The following is a 26,303-nucleotide window of genomic DNA, read 5'->3' as shown; positions in this document are numbered from 1 at the left end:
CTCTGAAAAGTGAAAGTGTGGACGCCACTGCTTATGCTCAAGGAAGCATAGGTTATTACAATAACAGGCGAGTGGAAGACGCCGAGTGCCAGCGTGCAGGTACCTTTTCACTTTCAAAATTCATATCTTCAGAATCTTTAATCAAGCTCTATAGTACTTTTGCTATTGTAGTGAAACTGATAACCTGACAAAAAACGAATCAGCTTAACAGATGGCGGGCGTTAGCTTATGTGGAAAACCGATGTGAAAGTTGCCTTTTTAGTAACCTGATAAGGTAGACTAAGTTGTAGGAACCCCTTAGCTACATTTTTCTTTAGATTTCGCTTGATTAGATATAGGGTCATGTATATGTATCGATTCGTTAAATCGATGCATTTTCCCTTTGTAGCTTCCGGTCTATGTTCAGGCGTGACATATGTTTAGTCGTAACGCCAGTGCTATTTTTGCATTATTAAAAACAAACGCTCAATCAATCAATCAATCACTCAAATAAATAAAAATCATAAATTCTCACGTAATAGCTACACGCTTGTCGTTATAGGCACCGACCAGATGTCATGTCATAAAATGTATCTAAGAACGTGTCTACCCTTATATTGCAATGATTTTTTGTTTTTTAAAAGATGCTTAATGTTAGTATGTACGTAATAGTATACATGTGAAGATGTTCAGTAAGCCTTGCATTGTTTTTGACGTGTGGGAATAGCCCTGTTTCCATAGTTTCCTCCGTCTCCTGGGTTCTGATGTCAACAGAGCTTCCCCTTCTCACTCCTCCTCTGTTAAAGCAACCCTACTCTGTTATCTGTTAACAGATGATGAGTCACCAAGCAAGCAAAGCATCTCGGTTATTTTTCTTTCGCCATTAATAAGCATTCTCTGGGTTTCACGTATGTTTCAAGTAGAGGAGAAAAGCAGTTGTTGTTGTTTGGATTTTGCCATAATGATGTTATCATCACATTTACGTCTTTGAGTAGTTCAGTCATTTTTGTTTGCTAATAGGATTATTATGGACACATGAGCAATTTTATCTGCTTACATACAGAACTGTGCAAAAGTCTTGAACCGTCAATTATTCCTACGTATTTTGTTTGGTATATTGGAAGTAGATATAGTGATTTATTGAAACATGTGCAAACATTAATGGAAATAATGAAAATAATAACACATTAAAAATTGAAAAGACTGTTTCAAAGTACGTTTTGCTACAAGCCTCATTCAGATAGGATTTTTTTACTATTTCTTAAGGACATGACTTTCAAATACTGCTCAGATACTGCTTTCTCTGAAAATCTCCGAAAGGCCTTCAGAAAGCATTTAGAACTATAGCTCTAGATAAATTGCAAGAAAGTCTGACACACAGACACACACACAAACTTGCCTAAAGGTTTTCCTGATCCACTTGATCCACTTCCAGCATATTCTTTTGGCATGTTGAATTTTAAGGCAAATTTGAGACAATATGTGTGTTTTGTCTCAATTAACAGTTATATTTTCATTTTCACATACTGTATTAACACAATAGACCTAAAATCACACAAAAATAAAAAATCTCAGTAGGAAAATTTTTTTTTTTTTTTTTACAATGAAAACCAGAATTAAATAGCAGAAAATGTCTCAAGCGGTTTTTGTATAACTATTTACAAAATAATAATCATAATCATGTGTTACAATAAGATGCCACACAAATCATTTGTGCCACTCCAAAAATTAGTTCCTGTCCACAATAAGACAGAAATATCTATGTTGTCCCCTCAGCCTCCCTGGGAAAGTCTGTTCCAAGGTGCTGGAAAGTAGGGTCCGTCTGCTTGTCGAATCTCGGATACAGGAGGAGCAATGTGGTTTTTGTCCTGGTCGTGGAACACTGGACCAGGTTATTATCCTCTCAAGGATACTTGAGGGTGCATGACGAGTTTGGCTAACCAGTCTACATGTGTTTTGTGGATTTGGAGAATGCATTCAACTGTGTCCCTCGGAGTGTCCTGTGGAAGGTGCTCCAGGAGTATGGGGTGTTTGGCCCATTGCTACGGGCCATTCGATCCTTATACAACCGTTGCAAGAGCTTGGTCCGCATAGCCGGCAGTAAGTTGGACTCATTGCCAGTGGGTGATGGGCTCCACCTGGGGTTCCCTTTTTCACCGATTCTGTTCACAATTTTTATGGACAGAATTTCTAGCCTAGAGGCATAGCGGAAGGCTTTCACTTGGGTGGTCTCAGAATCTCATCTCAGCTTTTCGCGGATGATGTGGTTCTTTTGGCTTCATTGGGTGATGGCCTCCAGCTCGCACTGGAATGGTTCGCAACTCATTGTGAAGCGGTGGGAATGAGAATCAGCACCTCCAAATCTGAGGCCATGGTCCTCAGCCGGAAAAGGATGGAGGGCCTACTCCGGGTCAGAGGAGTATAAGTATCTCGGGGTTTTGTACACGAGTGACAGGAGAAGAGAGCGGGAGATCGACAGACGGATTGGTGCTGTGGCTGCAGTGATGTGGACCCTGTACCAGTCCGTTGTGGTGAAGAGAGAGCTGTGGGTAGTGACAGAAAGAACGAGATCGCAGATACAAGCGGCAGAAATGAGCTTCCTCCGAAGGGTTGCTGGCCTCTCCCTTAGAGAAAGGGTGAGAGGTTCAGCCATCTGGAAGGGTCTCAGAGTAAAGCCGCTGCTCCTCCACATCAAAAGGAGCCAGTTGAGGTGGTTTGGGCATCTGACAAAGATGCCTCCTGGGGCGCCTCCTGGGTGAGGTGTTCTGGGCATGTCCCACCGGGAGGAGGCCCCGGGGCAGACCCAGGACACGCTGGAGAGATTATATCTCTCGGCTGGTTTGGGAACGCCTTGGTGTTTCTTCAGACAAGCTGGGGGAGCTGGCTGCTTAGGCTGCTGCCCCCGTGACCAGGCCCCGGAAAAGCAAAAGAAGATGGATGGATGTACATGTTGTCCTTTTGTCCGCCAGCGTTAATATTTAAACCTTCCTTTTGGTGCCTTTTTGGCCACCATCTGTGACATTCAGTAGTGGCTTCATTGTTTTGACACACTCACACACACACGTACACATGTAGTATGTAGTTTTAAGTCTGCACTTCTGACTTGGTGAGAGTGCGTCTTGTGCTATGTCATCTAAAATCTGTCATTTTATTTGGACACATGGCATGCCCATCAACTCTGTTGGGTTAAATATTCAAAGAGGTCTTGAAAATGGAACAATATAGCAATTTGGTTACAGTTGCAGGATTCATTTTAGCAGTCAAAATGCCAATCGCCTGATCTCTGGTTGTCTGTGGCAGTCAAGGCATTAGGGATAGGGTTTGGACTCAGGGGTTAGGGCTTTATATTGGACTATTGATCACACCATGTGGACATAACAACTTTGCCCTGCTAGTCTACTCACCTGAAATTAACTACTTTTTCATTGCTGTTAATTGTTTTGCTGCATTTGTTGTTTGTATGAATAATACTAATAAATTAGTACTTGCGTTGGACCAATGAGGCTATGAGTTAAGCAAGACATTTTGAGGAAGTCAGTGCATTTCAGACTGATGACATTAAAATACCACAATGACACTGGTTCTTAATTAAAAAAAAACAAAAAAAACAAACGGGGGCGTGGGGGAGCATTTTAGTTTATCACTTTTGTGGTGATGATTGCGTTATTTAGCTTGGAACTTTTGTTAGAGCTCATCAAACAACATGAGGCAGCACACCCTCATATTACAAAATCAACCATTATGTCCGCAAGACCGTTAGATGTCATATGTGACTTAGAGTGGGTTTAAAAAATCGATTTCCCCGATTCAAATTGATTTTAGTTTTTAAATAATGCAATATCGATTCAATAAATCCTGAATTGATTAAGTGTACAAAAATATAAGAAATATATATATATCTATATATAGATATATATATGTGTGTGTGTGTATATATCAGAAATAAAGAAATATAAAAATAATGTAAAAAATAAATATGCCCATGATAAATATGCAATGAATGGTATAAATATATGTAGAAATAAAAAGAATATGTGCAAATTACTGAATATGCAGAAAGTCAGAAGATGAATATTGTGCAAAATGCCATTTATGGAGTGCATAAAATGTCATAGTTTCAATAAAGTGACAGTGAAGTGGTCAGTGTTCAGCAGTCTGATGCCCTGATGGAAAAAGCTGTCCCTCAATCTGCTGGTTCGGGACCAGATACTGCAAGGACCTCCTGCCTGACGGAAGTAGTTTGAACAGTGACTGGGGTGACCTGAGTCTTTGATGATCCTTCCTGCTTTCCTCAGGCACCGCTTTCTGTAGATGTCCTGGAGGCAGGGAAGCTCACCTCCAATTATCCTTTCGGAACACCGCACCGCTCTCCGAAGAGCTTTGCAGTTGTAGGCAGTGCTGTTGCCATACCAAGTAGTGATGCATCCAGCGAGGATGCTCTCAATGGCACCGCGGTAAAAGGTCTTGAAGATGCAGGGGCTCATGCCGAATCTGTTCAGTCTCCTGAGAAAGAAGAGGCGCTGCTGCGTCTACTTCACTATTTTGTTCCTGTGAACTGACAATGTGAGATCCTCCGCCAGATGTACACCTAGGAAACGGAAGCTGCTCACTCACAGCAGCGCCATTAATGGTAATGGGGAAATTTGCTTCTCTACACCTTCAGAAGTCCACTATCATCTCTTTTGTCTTTGTGATGTTAAGGATGAGATGATTCTCTTCGCACCCTGTTAGCTGCCTCATCACCTTTGGTGATAAGACCCATCACTGTTGTGTTGTCCACAAACCTGAAACAATGAAATTGGAGTTGCTAGTGGCCGTGCAGTTGTGGTGTAGAGTGATTACAGGAGAGGGCCCAGTACACACCCCTGTGGAGCACCAGTTTTCATTATGACGGGGGATAAGGAGATGCTGCCCAGTCTGACCACCTGGTGTCTGTCAGACGGGAAGTTAACGATCCAGCTGCAGAGAGAGCTGCTCAATCCTAGATCCTGCAGTTTCCTGTCCACCCTCGAGGGAACGATGGTATCCTTACTGGATAATAATTAACACACTATGAATGGAAAGAGTTGTAGATGTTGTAGTTGTAGGTGAATCTGAAACCAATTTGGGCCAGCTAAAACATTCCGTGATAATTCCATTATGATTTAAATTCTAAGACTAGTATAGAAAGTGAATTCCCATCAATTTCCATCTCTGCATCCATTCAAAAACAACCTTGACCTTTTCAGTAACGTGAAATGTTGTGATTTCTGTAATGTCATGATATTTTATCTCACATTAAACTTTACTCCCCTTTGCTTTAATATTATATCAAACTCACCAGGTAGATGTGTCCATTAAACAGTGTATACTGTCTAATAGACACATTTTGTTAACAAAATAATTATACATTGCTGCCTTATTGGGTTCCATATCTGTCACTTTTGCATTTAGCATGTTTTTGTTTTTTGTTTTTTTCTCCAGGTTTCTGCTCCAGAATTTTTGTTTTTCTGCCAGCAAAGTGACCAAGTGTAAAGATGCTAAATGAGTGAGGTCTTTCTAGAACACCTTCACCTCTAGTTGTAGTTTTAGTCTTCAATCAAGTTGAGCAAAGAAAATAGGCAGGTATGTCAGTCATTATCATATGTAGTTTAATTAATAGACTTTTTCTTCCACAGGATAGTAGTGACAGCATCTATTTTTACATTTTCAGCATAGAGACATTACACTTGATAATCACTGGAATGATGGGAGTTCCTGCATCCTGTGTGGTGGTGCTAACATTCATTCTTTACAGCCACAGTTTGAAAATACAAAGTACTCTGCATGTGTCTAAAAGGTAAGAATATACACATATTGTTTTATTTATTTATTTTTTGTAGTCTGGCTACAGCCTTACTAGCCTAAAGCAACTTTAATTATAAAAACACAAAAATGTATGGAATGGTATATGATATGGTATGCTGGTTCTTGTGTTGATGTATTTTTGGTGTAATTGAACATGTTATTAATAATTGATTGTGTCTGTATTGCTGAAGCTCTCAGGAAAATGTACTGAATCCCAGTAAATGTGTGTCCAGGACCAATCAGCAGCAGATAATAGCAAACCCATATAACTTCTCTGTGGATCTTCGCATGCCTGGTGTTATCCCAACTGGGGTAAGTCTGTTTCCAGGCAATGTTGGTGTGTGTCTATCAGTTGTTTGTTTCAGAAGTTTATGCACACTTAATGCACACACAAGTTTATGCAAACTATGAATGCCATGGTAATTTGGGGCTTATAATTAGTTCTTTGACCTGTTCTTTTTAATAAAGTAGAATGATTGTATAGCTTATATATTTAATGACTTTAAAAGAAAAGAATTTAGTGCACAAGTTTGATTTTTAAAAAATGATTTTTCTTTGTCCACACCAATGACTGTAGAAAACATGGACGACGTGACAGCTCCCCAAAAATGAAGCCCAGTCCCATCCGCTAATCCATGTTAGCGGATGGGACTGGGGTCAGACTAAAATAAATTAATTCTTAATTCTCCTCAGATAATTTTTTTCCAAAGATTCTTTCTTTTATTATCAATAGTTCTCATCACGCTGATCGATGTCCAAGGGGTCTCCTCTCCCATAAGTTTGATTCTAATTCCTACCGCGGCCATGTTAAATTGGGGTGTAACGTCATCATAAGAGCTTTGACTGGCAGCTGCAGTCACGGAGAAACTTGCGTATCTCTGTTCGGGAATACCAGATAGAGCGTAGGCTCTGAGAGGAGGGCCAGCGTTTACGTTACGAAAACACGAGGGACTGTTTTAACCTGACAGCCTGAGGTGCTCTTCAGTAAACTGGACTACCCGACAGAAGGACCCGAGGCCCCGCTGCACTTTTTCGGTAAGTTGAACGTGTTTGTAAGCTAATCCGTAACTACCGTCCTTAGCTAGGTCCTGAGACCTAGCTAGCTAAGATGAGCACTCGGCTGTTGGGGAAACTTGTTTTGTAAAGTTCGTTTAGCTAACCGTGCAGGTGAATGAATTTACCCCGACTAAAGAAATCAAGAGAAACGCCCCGGGCTAGTCAGTCACTAATTACCGTTACTGTACTTTTATTACAAGTATTATACTGTAAAAACAACAGGCTGCATTCTGCTTCAGCTCCCGTGCAGAGCTGATTATTAAATATGTGCAAAGAACAGCATGTTTTCAGTCTCTTGCCACACCTGTAAAGACAGTAACATCATTTTTCAGTAACTCCTCATTAATCAGTAACTATGGATTAAAGTACTGTAGTGTACTGTAATACTGAAAAAAATGTAAGAGAAGAACTTCAGATCCTGAGTGTGTGAGGACATAGACGGGTCAGCTTTATTTCAATTTTGAGGGATAAAATTTATATTTCAGTTTGATGGTTCTGTTCTCTTTGTGATTACAGGAGCTGCCCTCAGATTCAGACCTCAGCACCACCCAGTGACAGCAGACAGATCATCCAACATGTTCACATGTTAACTGCAAAATAAATTGATGAAAACAGTACAAAGGTTAAAGTACCACATGTGCTGTAGTGAAAGCTGCAGCTGTTTTATTGATAAAGTTAAAGACAAAAACATAAGGATTAATCACCCATGTAACTGTGTCACTATATATCAGCATTAACAGGACCTCAGTTTGGTGTTTCAAAAAGCTGCTGATCTCAGACCTGCACAGCTTCCGTTTTAAACACTTGATGTACTCAGCTGCATGAAGAGCATGTGAGATTTTCTCTGACACAATTAAATAAAACCTGATGAATTTCAAAGGTCGTCACTTGTATGTTGAACTACAAACTTGTGATCTGGAATTCTTTAAGTTTTTTGCACATAGTGTGTTATTTACCATAAAGTGACTCAGAGTTATTCATACCAGAGTAACCAGAGAGGATAATATATTTTTAAATATATAACTTTCTACAGGACTGAATATAATATCTTTATGTAAAAGCCCAGAGCCTCTGGGGAGTATCCAAGTATTTACAACATTATACAAACCAAAAGTCTCAATCACAGTGTTCATGAAATGCTGGGTTTATCCATCTCCTGGGATGGGCCTACAGAGGAGTGCTGAAGATTTCCCTGTGAGGGAGCTGCTGGTGAAGATCATGAGTCCTGGTTGATCAATGCAATGAGCTTCAGTGTTCCTGGTGTTTCTTAAATGATGCCTCTTTCAGTGGGTCAACAGAACATCTGGCACAGGACAGCTGTGATGAAAGAAAGGGAAGAAGTTTCTCCAAACCTCTGGACCCAGGAAACCCAGCTTGGTCCTGATGGTCTCCCTCACTAGTTTCTCCCGAGGGTGAATGTAGCTGTTGATATAATATGGACTCTATTACTAAATGAAAAGAACAAATTAGACTACACTACTGAAACGTTCTGCTGATGTTTTTAAAGTTTCCATGTTACCAGGCTGTGGTACTGTGTAACGCTCGGTCGCTCCACCTCAAGTCACTACTGCGCAGACTCTGGCTCCAAAAATGCAAGATGGCAGCCTCCACAAGCGGGGTATTTTGGCTTCATTTTTGCACAGTGGGAGGAGGCGCTGTCGCGTCGTCCATGTTTTCTACAGTCATTGGTCCACACATATAATACATGCAGGCTCAAATATATTTATATATACCAGTAATATTCAGTGTCCTTAAACAAGTTGTACGTTAACCAAATGCTTTTGGTAGCCATTAACAAGTTTCTGGCACAACTCTGGATGGATACATGATCACCTTTCTTGGAAACGCTGCAGCAACATGCTACCACCACCATGCTTGACACTGGTACAGTGTTCTTATATTTGAAAACCTTACCATTACTTCTCCAAACATAGACAGGACCCAAGCTGCAAACTGTACAAAGTTGCCCCAGAAACTATCCATCGCAGAGTAGCAGGATGCAAGATACAACCTGAAACGGCACATACTGAGGCACAACCAAATGGCTGGAGATGAATATAGGAACTAGAATTTGCCACCAATTCAATTCAATTCAATTCAATTCAATTCAGTAAAACTGTATTGATCCTGAAGGTTGACCCCGAAGGAAATTGGTTTAAGGCTGCCGACCTTTGCTAGCACCATCTTACCCTTCCGACCATACATACATTACACAAACATCACACGGGGAAGACAGGTCAGAGAGGTATAACAATGGAAAATGCACAACATGAGGAAAGACGAGGAGAAAAAAGAACTCCCCCCAGACTGAGCTCCAACAGGGAGATCAGTTTGAAAACAGAAAAAAAAAAACACCTCAGCACATGAATCATCACATCTCACAACATGGAAGACATAAGCTTCGAAGGCGTTTGGAGGGGGTGGGGGGGTGAGTGTAGGTCTGTGTCAGTGTACGTGTGTGTGTGTGTGTGTGTGTGTGTGTGTGTGTGTGTGTTCCGTGTTCAGCCGAAAGCAAGTGTCCCTTCACTCGGTTAAGCAAAAGTCAACAATCTTTGGTCAACGCGGGTGGCCTTGAAGGAGGGGGAAGAGAGTCACAACACAGTCTTGTTTATCTAAGGGGAATTTGTTATTCCTGTCAGCTTTTGCCTTGAGCATCCAGCTGGCGCCAGTGGGGGGCCACATGAGATGAAGATGGTAGTTGTTTTGGTTAGTGCGAACAAACTGCTTCCAATTTTACAGTAGTCTAATGTCCGTCACTGGTCACCAGGTCTCTCAATTCCCGTTGTTCTTCTTCAAGATGTTATCCATATTGCAGAGCCATGAGCCTCTCCAAGATCTTATCCAAACAAGTACTCCAAAAAAACAAGTCTATCATGTCGGCCAGCCTTGTGGGATTTTGAACAGCTGTAGTCGCTTCTTGTTCTTCGATAAGCCAGGTACTGGTAGATCTCATTCAATCTCCTCCATCGAGAGTGTCGCCAGACACACGACGCAACCGACCATCGAGTATCCGGCAGCAAACGTCTCTGCAGGACAATCAGGCTCTCCTAGGAGTTGTCAGTTTCGTTAAGGGACCACTTGATCAAATCCATAATTCTTCTTTAGGTTTTTAGAGAACAAGTCTGGGAGACTCTCTTAGGGATAGAGAATAAGCGAGACTATACAAAAGACATGAGAAGCCAAGCAGGAAAGATAAGGGAGAGGGGTGAGGGAGAAGGAGTACGTGCGATTGCCTCCGTCAAGAGCCAAGAGAGAAATTTTGCCCCAGAGACAACAGATGTATCCCCTAATGGGATACATCACCAAAGGTGGTTGAGAATAATGGGGCTAAGGTCCTGAAGGGACTTCCAGACAGACAGATCTGGTAAAATCCACAGTGTTCCTTAGTAATAGAAGAATTGAGGGCTCTAACCCCGAAACTGGAAGATTGGCTCAAGCAGATTTCAGGCACAACAAAGGTCATTATCCAGAATTACACAATTAGTACCGCTACGATACTGTGCCAAAAGCCTCAAACTTCCAGGCATCTGGTAGAGCACCCCATGCTTGAGAAACATATCACCCCCCTCACAGGGTGAGAGGGTTTTTATTATTATTTATTTTTTTAAATACTGATTAAGGCATACTAGATGATACATAGCACCTGCGATGCATCTACTGAGCTGAGGATGAAGATTGTGGCCAGACTCAAAGTAGTCACCCAGCCAAGAGCACAACTGCCCCAAACTCACTCACAATGTCTCATCAGAGGAGATGCATACAAATGTAAACACTGCGCTATGCACCATCCCTATTAACAGTATCACTGAAACCAGTGAGCGCATATATACCACTGTGACAATAATCCTTGAAATACTTTGGGTATAAGATCAATAATGCATTTAAAGGAAGACACCTTTGAAGAAAGAGGCTTAGAATTAAAATAGAATGGAATAGAATAGCTTCTCCGCGAATCGGTACCTTATTGTGGTGGAGGGGTTTGTGTGTCCCAGGGATCCCAGGGGCTATGTTGTCTGGAGGCTTTTGCCGCTTGGTAGGGTCTCCCATGGCAAATTGGTCCTGGGTGAGGGACCAGACAAAGAGGATTTAGAAGGACCCGTATGAGTAGAACATCAAGGAACAGTTCACCCTGCCCCGGATAGGGCGCCCCACCCTGGAGCCAGGCCTGGGGAGGGTGCCCGAGGCCGAGCGTCTGTTGGCTGAGCCTTGGTCCATGGGGCCCATCCGGGCACAGCCAAAAAAGGGACATGGGCCCATCCTCCCACCACCCACAGGCCCACCACCCACAGGAGGCACCGTAGGGATTGGTGCATTGTGTGCCAGGCGGCAGCTAGGAGCAGAGGCCCTGCACAGCTTTCCCAAACATCATAGTTTTATTTTGGATGCTTTACTTTATTTTACTTTGAACACAGAAAAAAATATATGGGAAAATCACAAGCTACAGGGTCCAAATTATCCTCCACCTCGATAAACTAGCCTGCACTTGTTGAAGTTTTTAGCAAGTCTCATCTCATAAGCAATGTCAGCCCATTCTTATTTAGGCAATCTCAAAGAAGTTTCCTCCAGATGTAATGGTCTTCTGGCATGGCCTTTGGTCTATAGTTACCTCACAGATTTTCACTGGGATTGATTTGAATTCAGTTAAATTCAATTCAATTTTATTTACACAGTTGGTCAAAGTTTTAGAACTTCCCCAATTTTCCAGTTATTTACTGCAATTCAAGTTGTTCTAGTCCAATAAATAGTTTAAAATGATACAAAGGTTAACTTCCACAGGTAAAAAAAAACAAAAACAAAAAAAAAACCCCCAAAAGGTAAGGTTACCCAAAAACTTTTTCAGGGAACACAAAATGGGTTAACAATTTAAAGCTGTTCTGCAACAATGAAGGTTGATCAAGCCTTGAAAGACTTCACCCCAAGTCCAGCACCCTGAGACCTGTACACTAAGCGGAAAGGAGACCAAGGACTAGTGAGTGTCAGAGCCATTATCTCTATCCAGGATGAAAAAACAAAATGCATGAGTACATCAGGTAGGTGGCTGCAACTCATCGTGTGCTTAGTAAATGCCCCAGGCAACAGAAACCTGAGGAAGAACAGAAACTGCCCTGCACAGCATGCACCACCAATAGACAGGAAAGGTGGCTGATATAGAAATTCTTACCAATGGCTGGACAAGGTTGGACTGAAAGATGGCACAGACGCATGATTCATGGCAGCAATGGGAACAAGCTCTATGCACAAGATCTATAGAGACTGGGGTCCACTACATCAGACAGGATCTCCAGATGCAGGGTCAAAGATGACCCTGAAACAATCTGGCATATAAATATAGGGTGCAAGATGCTACCAGCAGGGCATACAGGAACATCTGTGCTGAGTATGGCTTAGTAAAGGTGGTGAGAATGTCAAAACTAAGATTTGTGAGACTTCCAGATGCAGATAGAGAAACTAGTAGTTGACTAACCAACCAGACATAGTAGTGGTGGATAAGCAGAGGGAAAGGCTGTAGTGATAGATACAAAGTGATAGCAACTAGGGCTGGGCCATATTATACCGTTCATGGTAATACCGGTACAATGTTAGGCAATGATAAGAAAATGAAATATCGCGATAGAATATGGGTAAAACGCGCATGCGCAGTGCCTTTCTTTTCATACGCACATGGTGGAAAAAGCATGGCGGCAACGGAGAATGAGAAGGGAGAAAGCGGATCGTTGAGTGAAACGGATGAACCAGAATTGGTTTGTAAAAATGGTGCCACTTCAGTGATGTGGAACTGGTTTGGTGTTTGTCCGTCAGATACCCACCAAACCACATTTTTTTGTAGAACATGCAAGCGGCCATCGTTATTGCCATATTTGTCGGACTAAGGTGCTCGTAAATCTGGGAGTAATCTGGGTCCTAAACGCCATCCCCTTCAGGTCCCAAAGTCAAACGAACATTGCAGCATCACTAAGAGTTAAAAACTGTCTAAATTCTTTCATCTTTAATAAAACGATCAGCATTGCTGCTTTACCAGGTGTAACTATGAAGTTTAACATCTAGGCATCCATGAAAACAGAATTTATTACATTTAACGGAGTTAGAAGTTAGCAGGAAGTTAGCAGAAGTTAGCTCGCTAGTTTTGCTAATTACCTAAGCATGATATAGCATGTTCTGACTGAGAGATTTCTGAAAAAAATTCAAATGTACAGCTCTGCTATCGCTTCAACATAAATGAAGACAAGAAACTAAACAGCAGTGACGTTTGTAAGGTTACTGAAGTTGGGCTAGGTGGTATATAATGATGTGCTACATGATCGCTAGCGACACAGCTATGTTAGCATAACATAAACAGTGAAGCTGGAGGATGAACGCTAACACTTTTCCACTCGATAAAAGTTAACGTGAAGGTTCCTGATGGTTAGAGACAAATGCAATCGCATGGCAGGATGCTGTAAACGGACCAAACTTCAGTCAGGAGAACAACTGAGATAATCCATCCACAATACAAGGTTAGTCATTAATATACTGCAACAACATGGGAATAGAGCAGCTGTGATAGAATACAGCATTAATGAATCAATGGTACAGAAGTGGAGGAAGCAAGAAGAATGAGTTGAATAAAGTTTGATTTATCTGACTGCTTTGTTTTGCTTAATTTGTCTTATAATCCCGTGCACCTTATAGTCCGAAAAATACGCATTTGACTTTTTTATTTGGGCACACTGCCGTTTAATGTTGCAAAGCACCTCTTTTTAACTTCAGTGGATATTATACATGGTTATGCTCAGGATATGTCAGCCCATTTCTACTGGAAATGCCTTTTGGTTAAACTTTCAGCAAGGAATTTGCATTTGCACTGTTAATTTTTATATAGTTTTAATGCAAAAAAAACAGCTGCTTGTTTAAGTGAAAATAAATGGATGGGGGTTTTTTTTTTGTTGTGGAGGTTGTATTTTGTCTCGCATCAATTATATCATCAGTTATATCGTTATCGCAAATTTTCAAATATATATCGTGATAAATATTTTTGGCCATATCGCCCTGCTCTAATAGCAACATCAAGAAGAAGTAACACAAGAAGCTCGAGAAATACTGCCAAGCTCGAGAGATGTGGAGTGTTAGAACAACATTGGTCCACATGAGCACAGTGACCTCTGTGGGGCAGCGACCCCCAAACTAGGTGAGTGGCTTCAGCAGACCCCAGAGTGCAGTCCTAGATACAGCAAGATAGTAGACAGGGTCCTGTCTAGTAGAGGCTTAAGACTGCGCTTTTCCTGGACGGAGATCTTGGATATCCCTCCTGGGATCTGCTGAAGCCACTCACCTAGTTAAGGGGTATTAACTAGTGTGTGTGTGTGTGTGTGTGTGTGTGTGTGTGTGTGTGTGTGTGTACGTGTTTGTTTGTTTGTTTTCTCCATTTAGCACTCATTCAGTAATTGATGTCATTGTTTTCCTTAATTTCAGTCGGACACTTACCTTTGCATGGCATTTCCAGTTCCAACTAGGCAAGATGCATATATTGGTGAGTTTTATCTTTTATTAATTTATTATTATTTATAAAACCTACAGTGATTGGCAATTACAGAAAATGTTTCTAGCTGATCTATAAGCTGGATACAAAGTAATAATGACAAAGTTCAATTTATATCAACAGTTGAAATGGAAATTTTAAAGGCATCTTTGCTATCACATGGTGTCACCATGATTACCTTTTGTATATCTTCTGTGTAAATTTATTTTCACAATATAATATTTTATTAGTTTCACTAAAAAGTTTTTGATAAATTTTCATATTTTGAAACATTTTTCAGGAAACTAAGTCATTGCTAGCTTTAAATTAATTAGAGGGTGGTGATGGTCTTTCTCCAATTCATCAGTCTGATGTATTTTCAAAGAATCAGGCTGTTGGTGCATTGAAAGGGATAAGGCGATTTGTATGTGTGAACTTCACTGTCAATTTGAAGTGAAAAATTTTAACCAGTGTTTTTCTCTTCAGTGGACTTCATAACCTCTTGCCAGTATGGACACAGTCCATCACATGCTGCTCTTTGGCTGTCAGACCCCTGTCTCCACCCACAGCTTTTGGTAATGCCCAACTTTAAATTAATTTTATTATTGTTTTTGTTGTTATTAAAAAAGCCAAGGACCCAGGAACAAAAAAATGACCTTGCATAAGAAGTGCAAGTTAAGCCCCTTTTTCATTATTACCTACTCGGATAGATTTGTCCGGTTCTCCATGCTTTTCAGGGTTTTCTATTAGGTCATAGTACCAGGTACTGAAATACTATCTGCTCAACTGGGGTTTTAAAGTGATCCAAGCAGGTACTAATATGTGACGTCGTCAGACTGCATGCCACCAATTGGCTGGTCAGTGCCGTCACTTGATGAGTCATGAGAGCATCTCATTCACGAAAAATCAAAACCACCATTTTTGAAACCCAGCAACAGATACCCGAGGGAAACGGCTACAAACCCCCTGCCGTGGTCCCTGAGTCTGCTGAAAAGCCACAGACAGAGCAGCAAGTATATTGTCGCCTCGAGGTCCCCCTTTGTTGTTGCGTTCGTGTAGAATACTAATAATGTCATGGAATGCTCAGTTACGTTGCTATAATGTCGACTAATTACATTAGGTGGTACTCAGTTGTAATGGAAAAACTGTAATCTTAGACTATATTCTTATTTAAATACCTAACCATTATTCAAATAATGGCTAGCTGTGAACATCAGCACAGATCAAATCTAGTTTTGTTTAGTGCACCAATAATAGCTTTTTATTTTAGTTACCCACCAACCACTGACAGTGGAAATGTAAATGCAACATAAAAAATGACTTAAGCATCAGCTTCAAGTGTAGGTATGAAGCCCAAGCTTGCACCTAGCTCTTGCAGGCCTGGGCCTGCCATTTCTCTGCCCATTGGCAAGAGAGTAGTACCCCCCTCTAGCTGTATGTGCACCACCAGCAAGGGAGTGGTCTCTGTGTCCCCCTTTGGGCACCTAGAGGCACCCGACCCTCAGAAGGGGGGAAGCCTCAGTCCCTAATACTGTGGAAAAGGGGCTCCACTGGCAGGGATATGCTACTTTACCTGATATGTTTCCACCCAGAGGCCCACTTAAGCTCTATTCAGGTTGTCAGTCCCAGAGGTCTCTCAAGCACAAAACTCTCTCTCTCTCTCTCTGCACACAAAATAATTTTTTTTTTTACTGTCTCAGGTATAACTCCCAGTTAGCATGTTAGATGTTCAAGGTACCATGTCAGTTGTTTTCATTATTGTATTTCATTGCTGTTCACCAAGAAGGTGGCTCTAACAATGTTCAAATGTTACAATCAATAAAAAATGAGTATTCTTCTCAAATAATTGTAAATCCTCAGCCTGCAGGCCAAATGAACCAGGTTAGGCAGGTGATACCTTTCCCTGCAGACACAGTGACAATGCCTCACCTACAGTGTTGCATGTCAGCTGGCAACTCAGCCCTTCCTCAGTAGCACGCTTGCGCCCCTCTCTGTGAGTGGTGACAACTGTTGCTATGGGTTACCGCTTCTAGTTCAGGCTTCCTCGTTTCCACAGAATTGTAAACATTACTGTGAGAAACCCTTTAGCAGTGGTTAGGTTTTTCAGCATTAATGTGAGATTTCTAATTTTAGAGATGTTGTACAAATGGAAGAAAGCTGTCTTATATATTTGTCTCATATGCACACTTTTTTTATTATAGTTATTCTCAGAGAAATCCTGTGTGCTGGCTCAAATTTGGGTATCAAAAACTAGACTTCACTCTGTGTCCAGACTTTGCCTTAAAAAACTAAGAAAATAATGTTTTTATTTTAAGTAAGTTTTTGACAGATTGATAACATTTTCTTATCTTTATGACAGGTGCTTCTAATAAAAAGAACTGTAGATCAATTGAGTCCTTGGCTTGAATATTTTTTCAAATAGCTAAACTAAACCTTGTTCCTAATTCTGACAATGTAGTTTCATCCTGGTAGTTACATACCATAACTATCATCTGTCCCCTAGTTTTTCAAGGTGAAAATGCTTAGCAGTGGTTTTGACTGCTGTTTTTGCTTAAGGTTCTTACATATGAAAAGCAATGTGTATTCACAAACTAAAAAACGTACAAATTTTATTGGACAATTTTCTATTGGACTATGTCTTTCCTAATGTCACTGTACATTTACCTTATGGCTACACTGAATACATAATGTATGCTGACTGCAAGCAGATGCTGCAAGATCCAAAGAGAGAGAGGCAAAGCTTAGCTATTTTGGACGTGTGCAGTAAAGAGAGGTGGAATAACTGGACAAGAATTCTTGAATATGTTGCATGAATATGAATCTGATAAGCAGAAAGAAAAGGCAGAAGAACACAGAGAAGTTTTGAATGGATGTACTGAAGGAGGATATGTAGAAGGTTGGTGTGGCAGGGGGATGCTAGACATATGCCACGATGAGATGGAGCCTGGTCATCCACTGTGGCGACCCCGAAAGGGTGCAGTTGATGCAACATGGTTCTTTTGATTTGATGCTATACAACTGTAATTTGGCAATAGAATTGCTCAATGACAAATGGTCAACCTGTCCTTGACTTAGTCTTACTAGTGAGTTCTTAATGACATAATATTATTTGCTTGTGCGTTTGTCTTTCGTTATGTAAATGCCTCTATATGCTTGCTCCACAGCAAATGGCTAAACTGGAGATAGTTGTTTGTTTTGTTCTGTAACTGCCTTTGGGATTCACTGTTTTGTGGTCATTCATAAAGAGAAAATGGTGCTTATTATGCTGTTTCTACAATAAGGGACTGTGGCAGTGTGCAAGGCACTTGTGAGGATGAAGCAGCAATTAGTATGCCTGGGGCTCGAAATGCACCACCTACCAAATTACCCAAAGGTACGTCGCTCACAGGGTTGGTTAACAATTGCTTAGATTAGTTAATAAATATGACTTTTTCTGTATTGAACTGCTGCAGTGAAAGTGGGTGGAGTTTTATTTTTGACATTTATTTTAAAAGAAGAATCTGTAGGTTTTATGTATATTATGTAATGTATGCTACTCATTTTTCCCTCTTCTTCTTTTACTGTTTATATTCATGAGGCCTTTATGTCCATTGTTAACCACTATTCTCTGTATTTTATCAGATGTTGGCTTTAAAGTTGGAAGAAGTTCAGGAATGTCCTACTTTGTACTGCAGATTCATTACGGAGATATTAGTGCTTTCAAAGGAGAGTCCTTTTGAAACATAAATATAATGTAATAAAAAAATATTATGTGCTCAAATTAAGCAGCTCAAATTAAAGCAGCAGTAATTAAGTAAAAATCTGGAAAGATCCAAAGAGTTTGAAAAGTCATTTTAAATACTACACTAAGACCATTCACCTCTGAAATAAAATGTTGCAATCTTTTATATCAAGTGCAATGACTTCTTCTAGTGTAGTAAGTATATATTATTTCTGATATTTCTAACATTAGTTTTCTGTTGTTTTTCAACCAAACACACAGTTGTAGGTTCTCTACATTGAACTTTGTGGTGAATCTCTCAAACCTAAATACAGTATTGTAACAAAAGTCTTGCAATCTTTTATATCAAGTGAAATGACTTCTTCTAGTGTAGTAAGTATATATTATTTCTGATATTTCTAACATTAGTTTTCTGTTGTTTTTCAACCAAACACACAGTTGTAGATTCTCTACATTGAACTTTGTGGTGAATCTCTCAAACCTAAATACAGTATTGTACAAAAGTCTGGAGTCACCAGTTTTCTTAATATTTTGCTAGGAAATGGGAAGTAGGTGCACAAAACACTGTTTTGTGCTGTCGGTCTGCTGACGGCCTCCTATAACATGCTTTAGCATCACTCTACATGGATGCCTTTACCTTTCTGCACACCTTCCTGTCTGAAGAACTATAAAATTTTCCTACTTGTATAGGTTAAATAAATATCTACTGTATTACCCAAAATGATTTATCAGTAGTGGACAATGACAGTAGGTGCAGGATTTTTTTTTAGAACCATTCCTTTAGCAAAAGAAGCAAGGAAACACTTCACTACACATAACACTTCATTACTGGCAAATTGTACATAAATTATCAAAACTAAAAATATTATTCTGCACAAAAATGTTCCTCATGGATTAACATTTCCTCCTCAACATGTTTAGGACTGAGCTTAAACATTTCATACTTTGTTTAATTTACAGTAAATGCATTAGATTGTATAAAATCTGTCCTGAGAGGACCACATATCTTTTAGGAAAAAAGCAGCTGTTAAGATCTTGGAAAAACAGATTTAAAAAAGTATTAAAATATATAGTTTATAAAGTGGTTATATCTACAAGAGACAAGGCAAAACTGTTGGTTAAACGGTGTGCATTTGGTCACCAAGTGATTTCTCAGAGATGCTATTCTTAAAGTTTTAGCTGAGTTTCCACTTGCCAGTTTTATTAAACTGGATTTGACACCTTCTCTTTTTTATGAAGGCTTTCCTTGCTAACTTGCTAAAGGAGTTATTACAAACTTTCACGCACTACAGTCCATCTTCTCTATATCACATAAGTTGTATCTAACTTGGGTACCACCTAGACTTGGTAAAAATGTGTCAACTTTCTTGAACACTGGCCTTCACCTATTAGCCTCTGGCCTTCTAGCCTGGGCTGATCAATTTGAGCTAACCAAGCAAGCCAAGAAAACTGCTGTTCTGTGTCCCTTGTTCATTGACTTCAATGGGCCAATATTATTAATTATTAATATTAAATAATATTGGCCCATTGATATTATTAATATTAGCTATTTATTCATCCCTCTCTATCAACATTTATAACAACCAATAAATAAAAATTTATAAAGTAAAGAAAAGATGGGTGAAATATCCCCCAACCATGTTATAAGTGTTGATTTTGCATATTTCTCCACCAGATGGTGCATTGCAATTTGCCAGTTGCAACACCTGTGTTTGAAATGCCAAAAATATAGCAGCTGATATGAGCAGAGTAGTGCAGCGCATGAATGAGTAAATAAAGGACTTAACATAATGAATGTTTGTTTATGTTTTGTGTTGGAAAGAAAAAGAAATTGTCTGATACATTAGAAGATCAGATTTTTAAAACACCAAATATCAGTATCTTCTCCAAAATCTACATTGGTCGGGCTCTGATCATTTATGTTAATGTCAGCTTAACTGTATAAATATCATAGTCCCCTCTTATTTGCCTGTTGCAGATCACCATAGAGATTGCTCAGGACTTACTTTAAGAATGACTTCTAGGCCGTAAGTAATGAGTTAAATAAATGAACTTTTCAGTTAATGATGAAACAAAATAAATTAGAAGACGTTTTAACAGTTGTTTCTTTAAGACTGCTTTCTGGTTGAGAACATCAAAGAATATAAACATCGATAACCTGAAAATAAACATTTCCTTTCAATCCACTAACTTTTTTTTGTTTTTGTTCTTCTGTTGGACTTCTAAAAAGGCAGCCATTCATTGCTGGCATATATTTGCTCATGTCTGTGGACACAGTTATCCTTCCAGGAAAAAGAGGTATGTTATAAGTCTTTTAACATAGCAAAGTCCCACCTGCAGTAAATCATGTGTTTGTGTGTGACAAAGTCTCATTTACGGGTTTATGTACTTTGTCATATAACAAAACTAACTTGGATAGCGTCTTTATTTGTAAGTAACAAATTGAATAGGTTGATTTTGTTCATCTGGACGTAGTGTTTTTTAATGAGAGAAATGTTTCGTCACTCATCCAAGTGACTTCTTCAGCCTCAGCTGACTGCAGGTTTTCCCAACCTTATAAACAGTACATTGTACATTTTGTTCTGTGATTGCAGCCATTCCCTAACTCTCTGTGAATGGTACTCATGGCCATTGATCTATGGTCTATGATCAATGGTTGTTGAGAATTTCCATATTAATGATCAAGGAACTTACCTCACAGCCCATTGCTTATTTAGTGGGCTGGTTTCAGTTATTGTGCAATATACTGTTTATAAGGTTGGGGAAACCTGCAGTCAGCTGAAACTAAAGAGGTCACTTAGATGAGTGACGAAACGTTTCTTCCTTGGAATATGCTATGTCCAGATGAACAGAATCAACCTTTTGGAATTTACTTACCTGGATGATTGAGCATGCATCAAGACAAATTGAATAAATAATTAAAAGTAAAGCCAGCTGTTTCAGTCTGCTCACAAATGCTTGATAGAATGCATGAATGGATAAGTCAGAAGAAAAGTGATGCCTGTCCTGACTTGCTTTGCTTTCCTGTGTTAGTTACAGATGCAGATGTCGCATGCGATTATACTTCATATCCAATCTACCCATTTGCCTTCAGGACCCACACACACCACCTTGGTGAGAAAAAACAAAGAATTTTCTATCTTTTTCAGATCATTTTTTTATCAGTATGAGTGTTAGTATGAATTAGTCTGTTTTTCACAGGTAAAGTGGTCAGTGGCTACAGAATTCGAGATGGGAAGTGGACCCTGATTGGGAGACAATCCCCTCAGCTACCACAGGTAGGTCATCAAATCAAAGGCCCATTTTTGGGAACCACACAGTACTGTGCTTGAGCAAACTCTCATTTCTTTATATACTGCTCAAAAAATATGTTTCTAAATCATGGTTTGCTGGGGATCAAATACATTAAATAAATTGAAGGAACACTTTTAAAGTATAGTATCAAGTCAATTAAACTTCTGGGATACTGATCCGGGCAGTTAAATATCAGAAAGGTTGTTAATCAATTTCAGCTGCTTGATGTTGGTGAAAAAAGCAACGGGTACACAAAAGAGGGGCAAGAATGAGACAAGCCCCAAAAAGGCAATGGTTTTCCAGGTGGAGGGCACTGACATTTTTTCCATCCTCATCTTTCCTGACTGTCACAACTAATATAGTATTAGTTGTCACAACTAATACAGTGTCACAACTAATATAGTATTATATTAGTTGTAACTAATAACTAATACTAATATAGTATTAGTTGTGACACTGTATATATACTTTATATCCAGGTGATACTTAGACTTTAAAAAAAGTTGCATAGGTAGTCCAGTTTCTCTAGGATGGCCCGTTCATACGTGCCATTTGCAAAGGTTTGCTGTGTTTCTCAGCTTATTCTCAAGAGCATGAAGGAGAAAGGCAATTACTTTAGGAGAGCTGGGGAGTACAAGTTCCTTACCCAATTATAACTGGTATGTGTTCCTTTGTACAAGAAGGAACACATACCAGTAGGGATCTGGCAATGCTTATTGAAATGAGCATTGCCAGATCCCTACAAAAAGATCTCCCACAGGGCATTGGTGTGAATGTCTATTACCGGAAAATCAAGCCATCCACATAATGTACTGTAAAAGAAAACATGATTCACCAGACCAGGCCACCTTCTTCCATTGCTCTGTGTTACAGCTTTACAATGCCCATTGTTTGTGCTTTAGAGGTGCACAGGGTTCAGCATGGGAACCCTGACTGGTCTGCACTGTGTATTCTGATACATTTCTATCAGAACCAGCACTAACTTTTTTGGCAATTTCAGCCACATTCACTCATCTGTTGGATCAAACCACACAGGCCAGTCTTTGCTCCCTATGTGCATCAGTGATGCACATGGAGTGACACACTTGGCTGCCCATGACCTTGTTGCTGGTCCACCAGTTATCTTTCCTTGGACCACTTCTGATAGATACTGACCACTGCAGAATACACCACAAGAACTGCAGTTTTGGAGCTGCTCTGATCCAATCATGTGCGCATCACAGTTTGGCCCTAGTCAAAATCTTTCAAATCCTTAAGCTCAGCCATTTTTCCTGCTTCTAACACATTAAGTTTAAGGACAAAATGTTCACTCATTAACAGAAGCTATGATGAAGAGATTAATCTGTTACGTCAAGACACCACTCTAGTGTCTAGGCACTGTAAGTAGGTGCCTTTTTAGGCCTGAATAATGTATACAGCAATTTTAAATACCTTAACAAACAACTAAAAAATTGTCCTAGGTACAAAGACTGCAAGAGACCTAATGCAAAAGCAGGCCCTCTCTCTCTTTCTCTTTAACACTCTCTCTCTTTCTTGCTCACTTTGTCTGTTTCTTTTCAAGTACAGTTTAGTTTTCTCTTTGCTCACCACTGACTGATTTTTCTCTTTAGGCTTTCTATCCTGCTAACAAGCAGGTGAATGTGAAATATGGTGATACCCTTGCTGCCAGATGTGTGTTCACTGGTGAGGGCAAAACCTCAAAAACTTACATTGGGTGAGTTCTTCAACCTAATGTAACCTCAGTGAAAAAGTATAACACTTTTATCCATTTACTGTTTTTCTCAATATGGTATGCACTGAAGGCATAAAGAAACCAAGCATGAAGTTTCCAAGCAGTAAGATATAAAAAAGCACTGTGCTAAAATTGTATTGATCTTAATTTAAAAAAATGTCTCATACCAAAGTCTGCCCTGCCTTTCCACATAAGAATGTATCTAGAATGTGGGTTTTGTGTATGTGCCTGGCCCGTAAGGCCAGCTAGTAATTGCACTTCACTTATTGAAATGAATGAAGGCCCAGTAATGCTAATTTCTTAACATGGACTAAAGCTCTTAAGATGCAACCATCTTATTTCTTTCACATATTAGTTTTGATTTCATCTGACATTTACAAATTGTAAGATGATTAAAAAAGTCTAGTAATTCTAAGTGCCCTGTTATGTCCTGCCTCTTGCGCAATGTTAGCTGGGATAGGCTCGAGCCGGCCTGTGACCCCGATATTAATAAATTGTGTCCAACTGTGACAGTTAGTCATTTAAAATAAATATGCTAGTCTTCAATTGTCAGTGATATTACTAATTTATAGAGGGATAGCTGCTGAAATATAATACTCTATGTTGACAAGTTTGTAGAGAAGGTCTTAATGTTACACTTACAACATAAAACTGTTTACACAAACATTATTTGCCTGTTTGCATATACTAACTAGGTGAGAAATTAATACCAGGTATCTGTCTTTTTTTAATACAGCGGTACTTCTGATGATGAAATGTGCAACTTCTATATAATGTATTACATGGACAGCAGACATGCTATCCCTTACATGAACTGCATGGAGATGGGTTCTGAAGAGCTGTTCCAACATATTCCCACTGAGGCAAATGTACCCATTAAAGTCAGTCCAAGCCATATGAATTCTGTGATGCATCTGGGACAATCTACAGGTACAGCGACATCAAATATTGTTCATACTAACCATCTGTAATCCAAATTGTTAACTTAGCATTTGTTGTTTTTTGTAGAATAAAATCTATGCTAATTTAAGATTTTTAGTCATTTTTTGCAATTCTTTCCATCTGTGGTCCATTGTCTTTTTAAAATTAATTGCATAACTACTATATTTAACAATGTGGTTTTTTTCTCCCATAAAGATGATCGTGACCACGCAGTTGTGCTGGATACAAACAAACCAGAAACTGTGGATCAGGGTAAGTTCTAACACTTACACTCTCTCTGTCTTTCCCTCTCTCTCTCTCTCTCTCTCTCTCTCTCTCTCTCCACACACACACACAAATAGTATAAGAATATGAAGCCTTTTGTATTATTGTAGGGTCTTTACCTTACTATATAAAGCACCTTGAAGCAACTATTGTTGTGATTTGTAGCTATATAAATAAAATTGAATTTAAAAAAATGAATTGAATTGAAGATAACAATGTAATAACAATGTAATGATGTTTAAATTAGAAGGTGTAGTGTAAGAACTAGTCTGCATTCAGGCATGTGTACGTTTCTTACACCTTGAAAAAAGCATTACAAGCCCAATGCACAGTCACTTACATAAATTTGAAGTATGTAAATATGCATGTATCTTTTTTCTGTTGCCTACGTTGTAGAGTGGGCCTTTAAACACGAAAACAAGTACAGTCAGGGGTTAAAGTAGGATTTAGCAGGCGGGGGAATCCAGAAATCAGTTGTAATGGCTCATTATGGGGAACTCAAAATTATTTTTATTGAGAGCTCCAGTAGATTTTCTTAGTGTACAGGCTGTGATCAGCTGACCTGCTGCTCTTTGTAGATTTACACACCTGAATTCAACCAGATTTCAGCTGATGTTTCATAAGTTGTTGGCTGATTTACTGCTTATACTAATATTTTACTGGATGGCCTCTGTGCAGGAATTCAACAGTGTTATTTACTTTAAAGCCATCACAGTACAGCAAATAACACAGTTAGTCTACCTCAGTTTGTTTAGCATCACATTTCACAGTATGAAAAAACATAATGTCATGTGTACAAACCCAATATCTGATTTAAAAACATGAAATCAGAAATTTTAAGAACATTTAAAAAGTAAAAGTAAAACATCTGGAAAAAAAAACTACTCAAGTACAAATGAAAATTCTACTTAAGTAAAGTAACGAAGGATTTCTACTTTACTTGCCATCTCTGTCTGCCACCGTAAACAGTTATTTATGATTCAGTGGTACTACTAGGGTAGTACCACTGAATCATAAATAACTGCAATTGAAAATGATTGTGAAGCATGAATGAAACAGGTCATATCAACTAGATAGTGGGAATCAGATGCAGCTAATTAGGTAATGTAAACATGTGCGCTTTTCTTTCGATCATTACACAAAGCTCTTAATTATCATTGACGGTTGAAACATAAATCACTAGCTGAAATCCAATCTTGCCGTGGTCCCAATTTAATTCTTGAGTATCATAGCCCAGAATAATCACTGATTTGTATCCAGTCTGCAAATACAGTGCACTAGTTTTGTTACTGATATATTGTATGTGCACTTTACCACACTGTGTACATTTGCTTATTATCATCAGATACCAGGTACCACTTTTTGACACTGTGTTGAGCATACCTTAACTTGTGTGTGTGTGTGTGTTTGTTATAGACTACCATTTTGAGCAAGTTTCAGCTTGGCCACAGAGTTCACTTCAGCTAGGACAGGTGTCAGGACTTGCTCTTGACTCAGATTCTAACTTGGTCATTTTTCACAGAGGTGACCACCACTGGGGAGCAGAGTAAGTTTGTTTTACTTATGTTATAACCGTTCTTCTCTTAAAAGGCTTTTTCAACCAAAAGAACACCAAAAAAAAAACCTCTCAGTAATGTTGTATACTCTCAGTCTAATGTAATGCCTTCACCTTACTGGCAAAGAACACAGATCTCGTATTAGCAGTTCAATTTTTATTAATTGTATAACAAAAAATCCAAATAAGTTTTAGTCTTGATGGTTCAAAAAATTACTATTATAGTTAAGAAAAGCATTTAGTGCCTCCTCAGACAGCAGCCTTTTTTAGTCTAATAGGATGTCAGTTACCAGTCATGTCTAAGAAATGAAGAATAGGAGGAAAGGAAGCTGAAAAAGTGATTTTTTACCAGTAGATTGTAGGATGAAAGGATGAGTATGAGATAACACAAAAAAAGTGAATAATAGAAGTCAGCTGAAATCACTTTTTTGTATAATGT

General features: G+C 39.3%; 1 pseudogene; it reads left to right on the top strand.

The window, feature by feature from the left end:
• On the top strand, positions 1–25,855 carry LOC134623249 (peptidyl-glycine alpha-amidating monooxygenase-like; annotated as a pseudogene).
• The last annotated feature ends 448 nt before the right edge of the window (positions 25,856–26,303 follow it).

The sequence above is a fragment of the Pelmatolapia mariae genome, unplaced genomic scaffold (assembly GCF_036321145.2).
Source record: "Pelmatolapia mariae isolate MD_Pm_ZW unplaced genomic scaffold, Pm_UMD_F_2 NODE_ptg000494l+_length_34817_cov_1, whole genome shotgun sequence".
NCBI classification, from domain to species: Eukaryota; Metazoa; Chordata; class Actinopteri; order Cichliformes; family Cichlidae; genus Pelmatolapia; species Pelmatolapia mariae.
The sequence above is the reverse complement of the archived record's forward strand: the minus strand, read 5'-3'. Positions and strand labels throughout refer to the sequence as shown.